Raw genomic sequence first — 15,589 nt, 5'->3', positions numbered from 1 at the left:
TGATCTGTCCGTTCGTTCACTGACGTCTCTGTTCACTGTAATAAGTTTAGTGTCTGTGTTTTGCGACCGCACCGCAAAACCATGCGATTAGTAGACGAAAGGACGTGCCTCTCCAATGGGAACCGAAAACATTTGATCACAAGGACATAGGTCAACTGATTCCTCCACAGGAAAACACGTCAGATATATTCTATGCAACACTGGTGACGGCATGTGTGTCACATGACAGGAATATGATGTCGACCCACATAACTTGTACACTTAGCGAATGGGTAAAAAGATTCTTCTACCTTGCCCGATTTAGGTTTTCTTGTGGATGTGATAATCACTCCCAAAAAAGTGATGAAAACATAAGAGTTTCTCACATAAACTGAAAATAGAAAATTAAAATTTTCACTCGAGGGAAGACTTGAACCTAGGACCTCTCGTTCCGTAGCTGCTCTCGCTAACCAGGAGACCACGGCGCTCCTTGACTCCCATTCTCCTTGATGTTGCCTATCTTCGCATGGACTACTCCGTTTGTATATTTTATTAATTTTTTTCATAGTTTCACACAACTTCTTCCTCTTTTCTCAATTGATCTGTGTTCAGTTTTTCAAGGCCTATCCACTTTGCCAACTTATAACTAAATCTGAGGGGGGTGCGATGGGGAGGTTCCCTTGTGAGTATTAATTCTTCCATACCACAAGCTCAGAACATCCACATCATCCTCAAATGAAGCACAACATGAGGAATATGTCCCTTTCCTTTTATTTTATTGCTCCTGATAGCACTCTTACTCATAAGAACGCAGTTGTGTTGGAAGCAAACATCGTCTATAGCACAGTTGGGCAACTGGATGCCAGCAATCAGTTTGAATCTGAGCCATGAAAGGAATTTGTGGGGAGTGACACACACACACACACACACACACACACACACACACACACACACACACACACACAAAGAGAAAGAGAAAGAGAGATAGTGGGAGGGAGCAAGGAATGGGGAGGGGAGGTTCACATAGTTCTCTGCTCAGACATATTTTTAGATATTTCCATACTAATATTAGCACGTAATTCTTGACCATTGTGGATGTATTAGAACATCGCAACTTTTGTAACTGGAGATACTTTATAATGAACTAAATGGAGGAATCAGGTTCAATTCCAGGTACTGTCAGAGATATTTCCTTGGTGGGAGGACTAGTAAGAGGTGCATTCAGCCTCATTAGACCACCTGAGGAGCTACTTGACCTATTACTAGTAGTTCCAATATCAGGCAACCTGACAAAAGGAGAGTGGTATGCTGACCAAATGTCCCTCCAAACTGGGCCAGATTGGCCCGTCTAGGACCAGAATGCAGAACTTTACCTTTTATAATGAATTAGCTGCAACCAGTTGCTTTTATAGATGTCCAGTATTTGTCATGACATTTGAAGATGCCAGGCATCTCATCTTCAGATGTTTGCATTTATTTATTTGTCCTGAATATTGTTTAGTTACTAACAGCACTGCAGAATTTTGCAATAAAGTTTTCTAAGACAGATATTGAAAAATATCAAAAGCAAAGAAACAATGTTCACTACACATAAGTAAATGCAAACATCCGAGGACTGGGTTAACATAACATGAATGTAATCTTGAAAAAAAGAGTTTTGAGGCATAAGCTGTTGGCGTGTCTGATTGGGAAAGGGATGCCATCCATTTGCATTACCCCATGAATATTAATAACATAGATACTATAGTTTTGACTTTATGTGACAGGAGGACTGCTGTTGTGTCATGTGACAAAGCTGCCTGCGAGGTTAAATAAATATAGGCAAATCAGGCCCACAGGTTACCAAAAGTTGCCCATGGCTAATATACAGTCACAAAAAAGTTACAAATACAAGCACCCAGCCCAGTCTTTTGGGGTGACTAAATCCCTATATTGGAACACTTTTCTAGAAGAATGGCCAAACTGTGATTACTGACATGCCAATAAATCAGCTGACACCTACCATATGATCAGAGAACAGGGTCATTGGTAGGTCTGTAATACACTGTAAAAGATCTTTCACCAAAGCTTTTTTATAAAGTTTTTGACACTCTACTAAGCGTACTTTTATCGTATCTTATTCAGGGTAGCTAGAAACGGTCTGAAGAGCTTATAAGGGTGTCGCAGTAAGCCAAATAGTCCATTGCATGAGCAAGTTCAAACAGTCCACCAGATACAATTTGTGTCAGTTCCTCTCATATCGTAGATAACAGTGCACGAGACTGTTCAGCGCTTGGTTACGGTTTTATCCTTACTACCGGCCCATGCCCAATATTTGTATTACTCTGCTGCTCAGTTTTAGGAAACCGAAGGAGGAACACAAAGAACATGTTTGGCCATAGCATCTCTGGCAGGTTACTTGAATTTTCATGTGAATCAGCCTGACTGGCTAACTTACTTACACACACACACACACACACACACACACAGCACTATACAACAACAATGCACTAATCAATCTGAAATTTGAGCTAATATAACATCTTAGACCAGATTGGACACCACATTTAATTTGTTTGAAACTATATAACAACATTTCCAAAGTCACAAGTTGGCTAAGTTACAGAGGTAATGCAAAGATGATTAATATCCAAGGTAATCGGCTTTTTCCTAGAGCACAGCCGACAAGCTTGTGGGCAGATGGATAAAAAATGAGACAGCAAATATTTCTGTAAGAACTGTTGTAAAGAGTGAAGTTACAAATAAAATTCCTTTAATGTAATGATCTATACAAATTATGTATCATTGTCTTGATTTCCTTTGGGATCCCCTCTTATTTTAAGTATTAATCATATTTAATGGGTTGAGAACTTAACATAATTATTTTCTTTCACATTAGCAAACGTTTCCGTTTAAACTTTTTGAATTTCCTCAGAAACCTTAGTAACATCATTTACAGAAATGTTTCAGGACAATCATGTACAACAAAATTTATAAAACTCTAATACATAAAAAATTATTAGTAACAGACAGTATGATTTCAAAACAGTTTTGAAAGATGATATACCAGAAATAACCAATCGGAAATTATTACCATACAGTATTTTGTGACTTAAGGCTCATAAAAATAAAATAAAATTATTATGGAATAGCAGACAAAGAAGGTTCAGGGTTTTTCACCTCATCTGCATGATAAAGCATTATATATCAGTTCCATCTCAATCACGTACTAAGAGGCACTCAAAAATTTGAAGTAATCACATATAATGTACCACAAACGGGGTGATTTCGGACGGTTTTGTCATTATTTCGATTGTAATTTTCGTATATATTGTTAGATTAAATTGATTATTATGGAAGTGGTAGGGTATATGTGTAACAAATAAAATATCCCAGACACATGTGTTTTTTAAATCTCTGTCTGATGTTACAGTACATAGAGGGTGAATTCAGACAGTTACTGACTTTTTTTTTTTAATTCTACATGCTTCATATTTGATTTTGGTGACATTTTACACATTTTAGGTAGCCCTTTGTTACGAATAAGTATTATGGAATGATGGTTTCATCATAGTTGATCATGTTGCTAGGTGGGAGATTTTCCAGCTTTGCTTTGATATTGGAGAAACACATCTCAAATGTCTCTTTGTTCACTTCTGCATGAGCTCATTTAATATTTTCACTTAAGCGAACGGAAAGATCTTCTGACTGTCGTTTGAGGAATAAATGCACCCATTCTTCTCCTGGCAAATTATTATGAAATTTCTTCTCTTTTTGGCCGGATTTATCAAGGTAGCCTTTAACTAAATATCTAATACTCAATTTAGTGAAAGGAAATCCCCAATGTGCAGCCCTCAATATACCTTGCTTCAACATTTCTTCTTCTTCTTCTTCTTCTTCTTCTTCTTCTTCTTTATTTAGCACTGGCTATCCTCACATTTTTTTCGGATGTGCATCCTGCACTTTATTTTGTAGGGTTGATTTACATATACCATACAAATCACATACTTTTCTGTATGATAATTTACCACTCTGAATATCCTGAACAGCTTTATCTAAAAGTTCTGGGTCATAATTACACCATACTGTAGCACCTCTCCTGCTCTTATACATTCTTGGCATTGTCCGAAATCACCCCACACAGTACACAGTTTTACAAAAGCCATCGTTATTTTATAACCTTGCATGAGAAACTCGGCAAACTTGTACAGAAATTGTCTCAATGCTGTTAGCTACGCAGCACGTTGACAATTACGGTTACAATAACTTCCCACTTGACGCAACAATAGAAACTTTCCACTTTATGATAATGCATGGATTTTTAACACTGAGACTGTTCATCAGTTATTCACCTGGGGAAACAATTAATGCAAAATAAAAGTTGTGGAAAGTGATAAATGCAATCTTGTGCTTAAAATAACTGGCACACGTACGTTAAAATAAGTAACTCTTTGTTTCTATGCAGTGGCAAAGAGCAAATAAGCCATGCTGTCTGAATTCGCCCCGGTGTCCAAGAATCACCCCGTTTGACGGTACCACAATGCCTTATTCTGGATCATTCACTGTTTCTGATACCCATAATTGATCATCTATTTGCTTTGTCAAAAGATGGAAATTTTATTCTTTGTGCTGATCATACAAGTATAAGAAAGAAACATGGTACCAGCGATACAGATAGCAAACCGTAGGTGAAACCACAACGGAGGGGCATCTGTTGAGAGGCCAGACAAACGTGTGGTTCCTGAGGAGGGGCAGCGGCCTTTTCAGTAGTTGCAGGGGCAACAGTCTGGATGATTGACTGATCTGGCCTTGTAACACTAACCAAAACGGCCTTGCTGTGCTGGTACTGCGAACGGCTGAAAGCAAGGGGAAACTACAGCCATAATTTTTCCCGAGGGCATGCAGCTTTACTGTATGGTTAAATGATGATGGCGTTCTCTTGGGTAAAATATTCCGGAGGTGAAACAGTCCCCCAATTCGGATCTCCGGGCAGGGACTACTCAGGGGGACGTCGTTATCAGGAGAAAGAAAACTGGCATTCTACGGATCGGAGTGTGGAATGTCAGATCCCTTAATTGGGCAGGTACATTAGAAAATTTAAAAAGGGAAATGGATAGGTTAAAGTTAGATATAGTGGGTATTAGTGAAGTTCGGTGGCAGGAGGAACAAGACTTTTGGTCAGGCGAATACAGGGTAATAAATACAAAATCAAATAGGGGTAATGCAGGAGTAGGTTTAATAATGAATAAAAAAAATAGGAGTGCGGGTAAGCTACTACAAACAGCATAGTGAACGCATTATTGTGGCCAAGATAGACACGAAGCCCACGCCTACACAGTAGTACAAGTTCATAGGCCAACTAGCTCTGCAGATGACGAAGAAATTGAAGAAATGTATGATGAAATAAAAGAAACTATTCAGATAGTGAAGGGAGACAAAAATTTAATAGTCATGGGTGACTGGAATTCGGTAGTAGCAAAAGGGAGAGAAGGAAATGTAGTAGGTGAATATGGATTGGGGGGAAGAAATGAAAGAGGAAGCCATCTGGTAGAATTTTGCACAGAGCACAACTTAATCATAGCTAACACTTGGTTCAAGAATCATAAAAGGAGGTTGTATACATGGAAGAAGCCTGGAGATACTAAAAGGTATCAGGTAGATTATATAATGGTAAAACAGAGATTTAGGAACAAAGTTTTAAATTGTAAGACATTCCCAGGGGCAGATGTGGACTCTGACCACAATCTATTGGTTATGAACTGTAGATTAAAACTGAAGAAACTGCAAAAAGGTGGGAATTTAAGGAGATGGGACCTGGATAAACTGAAAGAACCAGAGGTTGTACAGAGTTTCAAGGAGAGCATAAGGGAACAACTGATAGGAATGGGGTAAAGAAATACAGTAGAAGAAGAATGGGTAGCTTTGAGGGATGAAGTAGTGAAGGCAGCAGAGGATAAAGTAGGTAAAAAGACGACGGCTAGTAGAAATCCTTGGGTAACAGAAGAAATATTGAACTCAATTGATGAAAGGAGAAAATATAAAAATGCAGTAAATGAAGCAGGCAAAAAGGAATACAAACTTCTCAAAAATGAGATTGACAGGAAGTGGAAATGGCTAAGCAGGGATGGCTAGAGGACAAACGTAAGGATGTAGAGGGTTGTCTCACCAGGGGTAAGATAGATACCGCCTACAGGAAAATTAAGGAAACCTTTGGAGAAAAGAGAACCACTTGTATGAATATCAAGAGCTCAGATGGAACCCCAGTTCTAAGCAAAGAAGAGAAAGCAGAAAGGTGGAAGGAGTATATAGAGGGTCTATACAAGGGCGATGTAATTGAGGACAATATTATGGAAATGGAAGACGATGTAGATGAAGATGAAGATGAAATGGGAGTTATGATGCTGTGTGAAGAGTTTGACAGAGCACTGAAAGATCTGAGCCGAAACAAGACCCCGGGAGTAGACAACATTCCATTAGAACTACTGACAGCCTTGGGAGAGCCAGTCCTGACAAAACTCTACCATCTGGTGAGCAAGATATATGAGACAGGCAAAATACCCTCAAACTTCAAGAAGAATATAATAACTCCAATCCCAAAGAAAGCAGGTGTTGACAGATGTGAAAATTACCGAACTATCAGTTTAATAAGTCACAGCTGCAAAATACTAACGCAAATTATTTACAGACAAATGGAAAAACTAGTAGAAGCCGACCTCGGGGAAGATCAGTTTGGATTCCGTAGAAATATTGGAACACGTGAGGCAATACTGACCCTACGACTTATCTTAGAAGCTATATTAAGGAAAGGCAAACCTACATTTCTAGTATTTGTAGACTTAGAGAAAGCTTTTGACAACGTTGACTGGAATACTCTCTTCCAAATTCTGAAGGTGGCAGGGGTAAAAAACAGGGAGAGAAGGGCTATTTACAATTTGTACAGAAACCAGATGACAGTTACAAGAGTCGAGGGACACGAAAGGGAAGCAGTGGTTGGGAAGGGAGTGAGACATGGTTGTAGCCTCTCCCCGATGTTATTCAATCTGTATATTGAGCAATCAGTGAAGGAAACAATAGAAAAATTCGGAGTAGGTATTAAAATCCATGGAGAAGAAATAAATATTTTGAGGTTTGCCAATGACATTGTAATTCTGTCAGAGACAGCAAAGGACTTGGAAGAGCAGTTGAACGGAATGGACAGTGTCTTGAAAGGAGGATATAAGATGAACATCAACAAAAGCAAAACGAGGATAATGGAATGTAATCGAATTAAGTCGGATGATGCTGAGGGTATTAGATTAGAAAATGAGACACTTAAAGTAGTAAAGGAGTTTTGCTATTTGGGGAGCAAAATAACTGATGATGGTCGAAGTAGAGAGGACATAAAATGTAGACTGGCAATGGCAAGGAAAGCATTTCTGAATAAGAGAAATTTGTTAACATCCAGTATAGATTTAAGTGTCAGGAAGTCGTTTCTGAAAGTATTTGTATGGAGTGTAGCCATGTATGGAAGTGAAACATGGACGATAAATAGTTCGGACAAGAAGAGAATAGAAGCTTTCGAAATATGGTGCTACAGAAGAATGCTGAAGATTAGATGGGTAGATCACACAACTAATGAGGAGGTATTGAATAGAATTGGGGAGAAGAGGAGTTTGTGGCACAACTTGACTAGAAGAAGGGATCGGTTGGTAGGACATGTTCTGAGACATTGAGGGATCACCAATTTAGTATTGGAGGGCAGCGTGGAAGGTAAAAATCGTAGAGGGAGACCAAGAGATGAATACACTAAACAGATTCAGAAGGATGTAGGTTGCAGTAGATGAAGAAGCTTGCACAGGATAGAGTAGCATGGAGAGCTGCATCAAACCAGTCTCAGGACTGAAGACCACAACAACAACAACAACAACAACAACAACAACAGTACATTCATAAAATTCAATTTGGTGCCTATTGTAGAACTCCACAAACCATAGTGTCACTATCCAGTCTATTAGAAAAAAAAGTAGTGAGAAAGCCCACAAAGTATTGCATTAGCAGCTGCATAGCATACACATAAGGGGATTGTAAGATAAAGCTAGCATGATCAGTGGAAAACTGCAGTATGCAGCAGTAATAACTGTAGTGGACGGGTCAGTGTCATCACACCAGGTATAGTCTCTTGTTATGGGTAGTCTGAATAGGTGCCAGGTCTTAGTAAAACAAATGCACTTCTGATCAATATAAGTATGTCTGAATTTTGAGACAGAAACTTTCTCATCACCAGAGTAAAGCAGCACCACCACTTCGCCAGGTCCACGCCGGACATCAAGACAACTGGGCATCACCAGCAGCAGCCGTGAGTTCGAGAGAAGGCTATGTCTGCCACCACCAGCACAAAGTTCCACACAGGACTTAGTGCCATGGCACATCGAACCTGCATCTGCACCTGCTGCTGCCAGCACTGAATTCCCTTGCCCAGCATTTAGTGCCACCATGCCAGCCACCACGCAATTCCTGCCATAGTACAGTGGGTTGAATCCCATGGACAGCTGTCTCAGCGGCACTGAAGTGGATGCGCGCAGAGGCCAGGGGCCAGTCCAGGTGCCATTGCTGATGGAGAAGTAGCACACCACTGAAGATGTGACCGTGGCATACAGAGACTGCTGTCTGCCCATCGGCCTGCCATCAGCAACACAGCATCATCGCAGCAGGACAGAAGCCACTGCTTGTACATCAGCAATGGCCAGGGTCAACAGAGTGATGTGGGTTCTGCCTCGCCTCGCCATGCCATGATGAAGCATGTACAAAGACCAAGTAAAGCCTTCTTTACTGTGAGCAACGTCTCCATTGGATCCCCCAGCCCATAAGAGCCACCACTCACCCCTCCAAGTGCAGCTACCCTCTTCATAGCTATTGAAATTCTCCATTCAAACAATGGAATGGAATATGTAGATAGTGTTTAATCTTTGAGATCGTACAAATATCAGAACAACAGGAAAATCCATACCCTAGAATTAATGAACCACATTAGTTCAGCTAACTCAAACAATGGGAAATCTGAGATGGAATAACAACAATAGGAAACACACACACACATATTCGTAGACATTCAGTTAAAACTTGTGGCTCTTGTCGTCTCAAGGCACTGAGGCCTGCCTGCAGTGTGCAGCAACCTTGGCTGTGATGGGCAGTGGGGTACAGGTCTGGTGTGGAGAGGCAAGATGCAAGAGGCAAGAGGCAAGAGGCAAGAGGCAAGAGGCAAGAGGCAAGAGGGAGAGGGAGAGGGAGAGGGAGAGGGAGAGGGAGAGGGAGAGGGAGAGGGAGAGGGAGAGGGAGAGGGAGAGGGAGAGGGAGAGGGAGAGGGAGAGGGAGAGGGAGAGGGAGAGGGGTGGCAGCAGAATGGTGGGGGAATATGCTGTTGTACTGTCTGTGGAAGTGACAGTATGATGCGCTGCTAGGTGCAACACAGGGACGCTGTGCTGGGGCTGAAGAGGGGGAGAAAGGGGGGGGGGGGGTGTTGCAGGCTATCATCCTGCTACCCTTTTGGTTTGAATATTGTTTCAACTTCATATAAGCTTTATATATTATGTCACTTTAATCAGCCCCACTCTCACAAAATTTTTTATAACCTAATGTGGGCCAGTTTATCAGAATACCATTTCAAATGAAACACAAATTCTCCACATGGAACTGCCCTAACATGAAGTGATTTGAAAGAAATAGAGCGAATCCAAATTCTGATATGGTGTTTCTGAACGGACTCCACAGATATCGTTTCATGCTGTGACAATATTAAGGAATCACTTGATCAATAATAATCTCAGAGGGATCAAGACACAAGTCACACCAAGTCACTGATTTCATCCCCATTGATTTGATTCATTTCAGTGAATTTAGTTCAATTAAATTAATTCATTCACACCTCCATTTTCCACTTTATTATTCCTACTGCTCAGTTTTCAAATATGATAGCTCTGGGTGTCCTCAAGTTTAAATGAACCACACACCAACACAAAGAGTTTCGCAAATTATTTGTAAAATCACTAAACTGTTTTCACTGAAATGTGATGAATTATTTTATATATCAAGAAGCATCTATGTCCCACAAAACTCACCAAAACAGTTTGTAGCCCTCTCATGCCTTCCAGTTGGTCTTTATTAGATCAGAAATCTCTTTCTTAATACCCTTTTACCCACAGGAAATCACAACATATAGCCATCTGTGTAATGAACATATAGCCATCTGTGTAATGAAGATGCAATCCCAGTTCAGTAGAGCACAAATTACTCCAAATGAAAATAGGACAAAGTGACTTACAAAGAGTGTAAACAGTAAGGTCACTTTTGTAAGTTTCTCTTGAATAACTTGAAAACCATGGCCTATAGCAAAAATGTATCGTAGCAAAAAATTAAACTACATTAAATTTCCTACAAAAAAGGTCCTATACATTTTTTTCCATACTTTGCACAAAGACAGAAAGAGGGAGGGGGGGGGTGCAGGTGGGGGAGGGGGGAGGGAGGGAGGGAGGGAGGGAGGGAGGGAGGGAGGGAGGGAGAGAGAGAGAGAGAGAGAGAGAGAGAGAGAGACAGAGGATTAAAAATCTCATGTGACATGCAAGCGCTGCAGCTTAGGTGGTTTTTCTAGGCCAATTTAAGGTAGCTTCCCGACTTGATAGATCCCGAATGTCCTATATCAAATTATTTGTCTCAACTTCCACTACACCTCTGCAGTATTTTGTAAACAGTTATAGATTACAACACATATATATTGTCAAGTCTGTCAATGTGCCTTCATGAATCGTCTCAGACCTGGACAATGCAAACATTGTTGCTTTATGCCGAGAAGGTCTGTCAGAACAGAAAGTTGTCACAGTATTGATATACACCACAGTTACATTAGTTGTATATTCAGTCTCTTTCATACAACACAGAAGACCGAAAATATGCCTCGTAGTCATTCCCCGTATTCAACATCACATAAGGACGAGCACTAGCTATCACCTAAGGATGACCAATAGCTACAAATTAGAGCTCTCCGGTACCTTGAGACAACTGTAACAATTGTACACTGACTTTTTGGAGGCCAAACACACTGTCAAAATTTCAATGATGAGGTTGTCTTTCAAGATGATAATTCATACATTCACTGCTCTCATCTCATGACAAATCATCTTCCAGAAGGCAGGAATCAACTAAATGGATGTGTAGCAATGTCTCAACCAAACTGTGGGACAGCATGCCAAGGAAGATGATCCAAGCACGTTACTGTGTGTAGGGTGATACAACATATATTTCACAGTGAAGTTAGCCCAAATATGTTTACAGTATATGGATGGTTAAAAAGAAAAGCTTTTTCTCTATTATTATACCTAAAGAAGACATTCAGTCTTTCCAGTCTTCTTGATGTCTAACATCTTCAATACAGAATGAGATTTTCACTCTGCAACAGAGTGTGCGCTGATATGAAACTTTCTGGCAGATTAAAACTGAGTGCCGGACCGCGACTCGAACTCGGGATCTTTGCCTTTCGCGGGCAAGTGCTCTGCCATCTGAGCTACCCAAGCATGACTCATGCCCCATCCTCACAGCTTTACTTCTGCCAGTACCTCGTCTCCTACTTTCCAAACTTCATAGAAGCAGCAGAAGATTTTCTGTTCTGTTCATGAAATACAGGTCAGTTAAATTGGAGTGGGGGAGCCAAGATGTCGCAACATTTTGAACTGTCATTGTAGACTATAATTAAATTGTGTTGCTCATCTACAACATTGTGGGGAAAAAAAATTCAAAGTTACAGGATATTTCAAATTAAAAACAGTTCTGGGTCTCTTGACAAGTTGTAATGTGGTAGAATCAGATAGCACCTGCTGATCTGACTGATTCAATGTCAATATGAATAACCAATGCCACAGTAGTGTATTCTCATTGCACATTGTGTGCACTGTTTAACTTGTGTATTCACATGCTTACCACTAAATTGACTTTATTTCAGTTTACATTTGGTATTTATATAAGTCTCAATCCCCAGTACGATATTAGTATTACACAAATTAGTAAATTTTACAACATTCTTGCATTATCGTCATCTCTAAGTAATGGTGTCGAATCTTAATGAATTTCTACACCAAAAGTTATGTATGCTGTGGAATACAATTTACACACAGGCACAATATTATGTCAGCATTAAATTTTCAACTGTAATTTGTAAGTAATTTAAACATTAGTTAAGGACACTGTTACAAAAAGTAAGCCAGAATAATTGCTCACCAAGCTTGTAAAATACTCTGAAATATTTTATGAGTAAAGCATATCTATAATATAAAGTAATTTATAATGTATCTAACTTTTCCCAATATTATCATCTTTAATTGTAAAGCAATCAAAATCATGTGTTCAGTAATGCAGAGTGATGTAATTGGTTACTGGAATGTTATTTAAGATGTTGTCATAGCAACCACATGGATTCAGTTTAGTTCAGTCTTTGTGCCAGTCTTAGGTCAGTTTTTGTGGAGTGCAGTGTATACCAGTTTGTAGTGAAATTCTTCAGTTTTTTTCAGTAAACTGAAAGATTATAGACAAAAAGGTGTCACCCACATTATTTAGTAGTGCACTACAACCTGGGGAAACCAGTCCAGACTACAAAAAGTTTTAAATGCATTGAAGTGAATTTACTCCAACCATAGATAGGTTAAAATCAAACTTAAGTTATGTAGCTACAGGTGAATTAGAAAGTGAAGACATCATTCTATTCCACTCATGCCATTAAATACTGATACACTCCACTCCCAACTCTAAAAGACAGTTTGTCACATAGACCACAAAGAGCATCACTACTCACACATTACCACTACACTGCATTTTAAAACTTTTGTAACAATTCTTTATGACGGTAAGGTGACATTTCAAGTAATTTTCATTTCGATTTGAAAAATTTATTTTGGTTTTTCTGTTCATGTCAGATTTGTGTACAAATCACATCTTAAGTTTTAAGTGAAATAACTTTTTCTTCTAACAGGGAATTTTTTTAATTGCATTAAAACATATTTTGTAACTTCGTATAGAATCAATAAACAATGCATTAGTGTTGGCAATGATGCATGCTCCCTTAAAAATGCTAATAATTATTAGAACACACACAACTGACAATTTAATTTCTTCATTGCATCATGTTTTTCTGAATGGTACAAAACTTCTCTTCCTTGTTTTTTTGTGTCATCAGTGCCATCTCTCTTTAGCATAAAACAGAAGTCAGCCACTCTGTTTGCATTCCTCTTCCCTAGTACCTCTTTTCCACCTTCTTGATGTCCTGGTGGAACCATCATCGTTAGTCTTCACTGATATCACCAAGGTTTGCAGGAAACAAATAGATAAGTAAACACAGAAAATGAAGCTTCACACTCATGTTAGAACCAAATTTCACAAAACTCTGCAACATTGTTTTAAGCATGATTTTATAATTTAGGAGTTTACTGTGGCCAAAAAGTTGGAGATTAGTATTTTAAACAAAACCCAAGTCTTTTTTCCACTGGATACACTGCACTTCCAAACAAATTGTCTTTCAATAAATTTCTGATCTGCAGATCTACAAAGATCCCTTCTTTAATTATCTGATATGATAGATTAGCTTAGATTAGATTAGATTCAGTTTTCATTTCATAGACCCAAAAAATGAGATGATTCTTGTGGGTGTGGAACATGACAGATGCCTACTGGAAGCATTGTTACTAAGTACAGAAAGCTTTTTACCAGTGACAGAATGGGTAACAAGATGTCCAGGACTCGTCTCGTCTAAAAAATACAGCCCTACAATAAATGATGCTGTCAGCCTGCACAATAGTTACCTTTAAAGAATGAATTGGTACCAGCTGATGTGAGTGCAGATTTTCTGTTGCCCACATTCTGCAATTCTGCGTATTGACATGTCCTTGGATATGGAAATGGGGTTAATCTGTCCACAAAATTTCCATGGCTGTTCATTGTATTCTTGTGACATGGTATTAGGCTAATTTACTTTAATTTATAATACAGATGCTATACTCAACTTCCAGTCAAAAAGTTCGCCAAGAGGTTACTGTGATTTTAATAGTGAGCCAACAAATTTTGCCCTACAAGAAATTATGTAGGGATGTAGAGATAGTGGTTGCTCTTACTTGCACAATGCAATATGAGTCTTGCTACCTTAAATGCTTAGAGTGTTTTCTGTTTCAGGACTGACAGTCAAACAAGACAGCAGTAAAAGTAGCCATTTCAGACCAGCTTGCAGTACACTTCTTTGTAGTTAGTAAGCAGATGTACCAATCTTTAGTAATTTTATATCATTAGATTATCAGATCTCAAAGAAGTATTGGCCAATGAGACACATTTAGCTCCGTTGCAGTTGTTCCTTTAGAGACAGCTAGAAGAAAAGTGTATGTCAGAACATCAGATGATTTGCAGACAGTAGGAGCAGTCTATGAATAGAATGGCCAATATAGTGCAGGGAATCACTCAAGAGCTTCGTAATCCCTGAGAAATATTTATCTGAAATGCTGGTGCTTCTGACAAAATAAAAAATCCCAAGAAAAGCATTATATCTACCAGGCATAGCAATGCAACCATTATATTTAACTTATGACTTATTTATATGGTTATTTAAACTAGTTGTCACTTGACAGGTAGCAAGCCGCAAGGCTCCTGCCACCAGTACACCAATGGGCCCCTGGCACTGTCAGCTTCCACTGCGTTGCCACTTCCGCTGTGCTGCACTGCTTGAAGCCTTATGCCATCCAGCCGTTAGTGAGCCATTGTAGTAAGAGATTTGGGTGACTTTCAGCTTCATGTCCCTCACAATGTGTGATGAAAGTAGTCCAAAGAGGGCAGACCAAGGCTGCAAACTCCTAGGAAACTTGCAAAAAGTGCTGGTCATGGCATGGTTATACACAGTCAAGTTGTGTGAATTCGTGTGTTCTATGAGGAAGTATTTTGAGAGAGAGAGTAATGCAGGAACACGTCTACTTCATTTGGATAAAGGGTGGAGTGAACTTCAGATGCTCTAAAAATCAATGAACAATCAGTTATAAGAATCTGCAAGGATAAATTTGCGAAAGAAGAATCAGGTGAGTCATCTAAACTGGAGACACCTGGGAAGAAGAGGTGCCACTACAAGAGGGTCACAAATGTCAGCTCTTTTCAGAAAGATGAAATTCATCATCAGATCTATGCATATTATTCAGGGAATGAGTATCCAACACTCAAAATGCTACACACTATCCTTGCAACACTGGACCTACTTCAGGGTAGTAGATTGTCCTTTTTTATGATATGGTTTGAAGACATTGTGCTTCAAAACTTAACAAAAACGTCAAAAATTGTCATGGATAACACTTCATGTCATTTGGTTATACAAGATAAGATGTCCGCAAAGGCAACAAAGAAAAATAACAGTGTTTACTGGCTAGAGAAACTTAAAAGATATGATTTGACAGTAATTTAACAAGGACACAGTTATTAGAACTTGTGTCACAACACAAGCCAAAGAAGCCAGTTTACATTATGGATTAAATAGCAAAAAAATACGGGCATTAAGTTCTCAGATTGCCTCCCAACCATTGCAACTTCAATGCAACAGAACTGATTTGGACTCAGGTTAATCATCATATTGCTGAAGAAAATAAAA

General features: G+C 39.2%; 1 protein-coding gene across 4 annotated transcripts in view; it reads right to left on the bottom strand.

Moving 5' to 3' along the window:
* LOC126475439 (DNA repair and recombination protein RAD54B-like) overlaps positions 1 to 15,589 on the bottom strand; it is a 343,815-nt gene that overhangs the window by 196,580 nt on the left and 131,646 nt on the right. The window lies entirely within an intron of this gene.

Source organism: Schistocerca serialis, chromosome 4 (assembly GCF_023864345.2).
Source record: "Schistocerca serialis cubense isolate TAMUIC-IGC-003099 chromosome 4, iqSchSeri2.2, whole genome shotgun sequence".
NCBI classification, from domain to species: Eukaryota; Metazoa; Arthropoda; class Insecta; order Orthoptera; family Acrididae; genus Schistocerca; species Schistocerca serialis.
Note: the sequence above shows the minus strand (reverse complement) of the source record. Positions and strands in the feature narration are given on the sequence as shown.